The sequence below is a fragment of the Talpa europaea genome (assembly GCF_964194135.1).
Source record: "Talpa europaea genome assembly, contig: HAP1_SCAFFOLD_136, whole genome shotgun sequence".
Lineage (NCBI taxonomy): Eukaryota > Metazoa > Chordata > Mammalia > Eulipotyphla > Talpidae > Talpa > Talpa europaea.
In genome coordinates this window covers 75,282-80,575 of record NW_028167983.1, presented here as the reverse complement: position 1 = coordinate 80,575, position 5,294 = coordinate 75,282, and positions in this window count along the sequence as shown.

Genomic DNA, 5,294 nt, shown 5'->3' with positions numbered 1-5,294 from the left:
TCATATCCGTTTCCCAAAATATAGACTTTTCTTTCCCTTAGTGAAGTCACGTTGGTAGAGGACACAGGCTGCGGGTGGGAATCGTGGAGCATGACCAAGGCCCACAGCCCCAGCTCTGCCCTCCCTGCACCTGGTGCCTTCGCCTCCGTGACCCTCGGGCTGGTGACCACTCGCCGGCCCCACCGCTCAAGGGCTCTTCGGGTTTTGCTTGGTTCATCTGCTGGTTTGGCTCCTCCATTTCCCACGAGAAGGAAATCGCGCGGGATTTGGCGTGTCCCTCTGACATTTCCCAGAGAACCGCCCCCGGCCCGTCCATGTTGTGGCAAGCACCGGGGTCTCGCTCCTGTGTGTGTCCACCGGGTCTCACCCACTGCCCGGCCTCGGGCGCATTCGCTGCGGCGGGTCTCGGTTGCTATAAATGCTGCCTCTTAAACACGGGGCACAAATGTCCCCTCAACTAGCCAGACTTGATTCTGACAGGGCCTTAAAGCCACTGGCTGAAGGGAGCAGCCGCAGGGGGTCCAGGCCAGCGCCTGCGAGGCTGAGTCCCCAGCGCGTCCAGCCTCTCTGGGCACCAGTCTAATGACAGCGCCGCCTTCGCTCACCCCGCGGTGGGAAACACAGTTTGTGAGGCCACTTCGGTCCAGCCCCAGGGGTCAGGACGTTTGTTAAAGCTTCACGCGCAGCTCTCACTGGGAGCCAGGCCCGGCCTGCAGCTTGCCTGTGAACAGTGCTGCTTCCCGAGGCGGCCCAGCTCCGGAGTTTGGGCCCAAGAGCAAGCAGCCCAGCCCCGAGAACCCTCGCTGTACGGAGCTGGCTCGGGGCAGAGCCATGGGGTGTGCGCAGTGCAGGACCCCAGGGTGTCTGGCGGGTCTGGTTTGGAGCCGTGCCCTTTGCTGCCTCCCCACAGAGCCTCAGGCAGAACTGCCAGCCAAGGGCAAGAGGAAAGTGGGGTGGCGTCCACCCCAGAAGGCGGGGCTGGAGAGGAGGGAAAGGTAGTGTCTGTGCTCCTCCCTCCCGTACAGTGTTGTGGCTGCTGCTGGGGCGCCATCCCCTTCGAGGACACAGGCATCTCTGCCCTCAAGGGCCCCAGGGCCAGGGCGCCAGTCCTGGGGATCTGAGCACCCTTCCTCTTGACTGCAGATAAGGGGGTAGAAGGATCCTCCCTGCTCACCCCAGGACTGCAGTGCTGATTCATGCAGTGTGAGAGCCCTTGGAGGGGTTAAATATTCCTGCTGGGACTGGATTTTGCTTCTGCTTTATAGCGCACTGTCCACCAGGCAGGTGACTTCCTGCAGGCCTGCGAGACTCTCCCTTCAGGGCTGGGGCCCCTGGTGTCGCCGAAGGGAGGAGTGGTGGCTGAAGGCTCTCCCGCCCAGCGGACACGCGTGCGGCCGCTCTCCAGGGTGGGTCTCTCATGGCTTCTAAGGTGAGTGCGTGGACTGAAGGCTTTCCCGCAGCGGCGGCCCTCGTGGGGTTTCTCTCCTGCGTGTGTTCTGCTGGGGCGCTGGAGCTCAGAGCCGTGATGGAAGGCCTCCCCGCAGAGCAGACGCTTGTGTGGTGTTTCTCCACTATGAATTCTGTTGTGCTGGCTAAGGCCAGAGCTTTGGCTGAAGAATTTCCCGCCCTGTGGACAGGCATCCTGCTTCTCTGCAGGGCGGATTTTCTCGTGGCTTCTAAGGTAAAAAATGACTGAACGCCTTCTCACATGCTCGGCATTTATAGGGTTTCTCCACAGTGTGAGTTTTTTCTTGCTGTTCACAGTAAGAGCTGTGGCTGAACACTTTCTCACGCGAATGGCGTGCATGTGGTCTGCACCTCGTCGTCGGGTCTGGGTGTTATTGTGGCTTCTAAGGTCAGAGCTTTGCAAACATTTGTGCCCACCTCAATGACAGTTACATGTTTTTATCTCCAGTGTGCATTGTCTTGTGTTTCTTGAGGTGAAGGTAAGGACGAAGGACTTCCCCATACTCGTGGCACTCACGTAATTTTCCTCTAGTTTGAATTTGTTTGTGTGGTTGAAAGGACAGGACCTTGCTGAGTGATTTTCCCTGCCCTGTTGTGATATGAGGCTTCTGCCCCACGCGAATTAAAACACGTTGATTGAACTCAGCTCTGTGAGTAAACTCGTCACCCACGTCAATGTGTCCAACGGGAGCCTCTGGAGTGAGACGTGGCTGTTTGGGAGAAGAGAAAAAAGACTCTTAGTGGTTTGCCAGCCTATGTCCTTGCCTTCATTTGTCCACTAGCAACCTGGGCGTGACAGTCTCTAGGGCTCGTCTCGCACACGTACTGGGTCACTCACCTGCAGGCAGACAATATTATCCTTTGAGATATTATATTCCTACCATGAGAAATGTTGATGCAGTTGACTGTATTTTTAGAACTGAGGTTTTGCCTTGAGCTCATTTATTTTGAGCTTAATTTCTTCACTGATTTCAAACTACCAAACTTTTCCCCAGAAAGTGCTTAAATCCAACTCCATTACACTCCTGCAGGCACCTTACCTTATTGCCGGATCTGCAGTTTGGATGATTAGGACTCACACCCACTTACCGTTGGCATGGCGACCCTTGCGTCCTTCTGGTTGTGTTGTGTTAGTAACACTTCTTCTCTGTTATGCAGACTTTCTCTCCATAACACAGTGACAGCTGTGACCTCCTTGGCCTGGGCCCGGACGGGGGTGGGGTCGGGTTGGGACCCGGCCTGCTGAGCAGGCACCTGGCAGTGTTAGTGTGACAGCACAGGCCATGTCCTCGTGGGACCTGATGCTCGGGGGTGACGGTGTTCTCAGTGCGCCCGTCTGTACCGCAGAGAGGAGTGTGGGCCAGTGGCACCCTGAGGCGCAGTAAACTGGCTGTCCTGCTACCCCAGAGACCAGGATCTTGGCCCCAAGTCCAGGCATCTGTGTGAGCCAGGCTGATGTAGCCCCAGCGCCTGTGGGCCCAGGCCAAGGGCGCCATCTCCTCTGTTTTATCTGTGAGTCACCCACTTCCTCCACCTGATTCCAGGTGCTGGGGCTGCAGAGGCCAGCGGACGCTCACGGCCTCCCAAGGGGACAGTCGGCATCAGAGAACCCAGAAATCGGTGCTGGAGGCGCGGCAGGGAGGCGCCTGCGTGGAGCCGAGTCCGGGGCACCATGGCGCCTTCATGTCCATAACTGCTGCTCAGCATCAATTTTTACTCTTTCTTTTGCAGCAGAGCGGCGCAAATTCTCTTCTGCAGCCCCCGACCTTCACCTCAAAGGAAAGGCACTCCGCCTCGCAGCAGCCGTCCATCCACACACACTTCAGCTGCCTGTGAATCGCTCCCCTGGCTGAGGGCACAGAGCAGAGCCCTCAGTCAGCTGGTGAATCATTACTGGAAGGCGAAATCACGTCCTTGGGGCCAAGCTCAACCATCCACCCCCCAGGGCTCCTGACACAGGGGATGGATTTAGAAGTGAGACGGGGCAGACGTCACCCGAGCAGTGAGGCCTGAGTGCACCAGGCCGTGCCCACGCTTGTCCTCAATGAGCAGAACCGAACCCCCGCCCCCTGCCATGGCCGTGTCTGGGGTGCATAGAAGCAGAAGGAGACAATGTGCTTCCTAATCCCAATGAACAAATCTTTCCAGTCAATGACAATGTTCCACGTCTCCCAGGGAACAGTCCCGTGGGAGACGGCCATTGGCTCCCTGGGAGGATCGGCCCCGTGTGCTGGCGTCTGTGCTGCGCCTCTTTGGGGCACAGAGATGATACAGGAAGACGCTGGGCCATCAGCGTGCTCTGCAGAGCCGATGGGAACGTCTCCGCGTGTGTCAGAAAAGCTGGCGTTTGCACGTTTGGAACAGGCAGCAGCCTGCTCCGTGCCAGCCAGAGGGAGCTGAGACTGGGCCGAGGAGAGCCGAGCCTGTTCCCATGCACTGGTTTGAGATGGAGTCTGGGGAGGGGCGGGAGGAGGCGCGGGCAGCATCCATGCCCCTCCCCATTGTTCTGCCACCAGCCCTGCTGGGGTGGGGGGGCGCCTACAAGTCCCCCCGCACCCCCACCCCGGCGATCGCCTTCCCTTCCCTGCCCTCCTGACCAGATGCTCAGATCTACAGGGTCTGAGATCTACAGGGCAGATCCACAGCCTGCAGGTTTTGTCTTGTTCCAACCCCGGGACCTTTTTAGAACCCAGGAGAGTCCATATCAGCAAGAAGGACGCATCTACCATCAAGGCAATGGTAAGTCACATGGGGAGTGACACTAATCATTCAAATTAGAGACATGGCAGTAGTATGTTAATAAGTGAATCTATTATCCAAAAGTACATTAAGTTGAGATTTAACTCTCAGCAAAACATTTTGGATAGTATGAGTTTAGTGAAAAAATTAATGAGCTCAAAATTATAACCCGAGATATTAAAAAAATATGGACAACTACACACTGTTCCTATGCCAGGTCTTTGCCTAGTTTTTTTTTTTAAAGATTTATTTATTTATTTATACAAGCACTGGTACAGTCAGAAGCGCAGGAGGGTGAGAGAATCCACCAGAGCCAGAGCGGGGAGCAGAGCAGGCAGAAGGACCGAAGTACACTGCTGAGGGGAGCAGCGGGCGGCAGGAGAGGTCTGCGCGCCATGTGGGAACCCTCCTCCGGTGGCCGGGGAGCAGCCGGGGATGGAACCGGCGCAGCAGAGGCTAAGGGCAGCTTCGCAACCCAGCGCTCAACCGCTGGGCCACTGGGGAGGCCCCTTTGCCTATTCTTTGAAACACAATGACGCCTTCAAAATCAGTCTACAAGCTGCAGTTAGGATGCTGCAAAAACGTGTGCAGGAGGGAAATGCAACTCGTTAGGAATTAACACTGGAATGATTTTAATTGAAGGGCATCACTAAATGATTTTATATATATATATATATATATAATAATGAATGTATGGATGTATATGGAAAACCATTAATAGCCTTTCCTCTCCTTCCCAAAAGCAGATTCCCTCTGAATGTAAAAGTATGGGAGATTCCCCATAGTGCTACACACTGAACGAACATTTATCGGCTCCCACAGAAAAGAAACCCTGTATCAGCAAGCAGTGTCGGAAATCCCTTGGTGGCCGGCCATGCCTTCATAAGCACAAGCACATTCACAGTCAAGGTAAAGCCTGTGAAAGCCATCTGTGCGGGAAAGCCTTCAGTACCTGCTCCAGTCTGAGACGGCACGAGATGACTCACGCTGGAGAGAAACCTTAGGAATGCCGCATCTGTGGGAATGCCTTCATTCAAAGCTCTGACCATAGAAAGCACAATCTGACTCACACTGGAGAGAAACCGTAT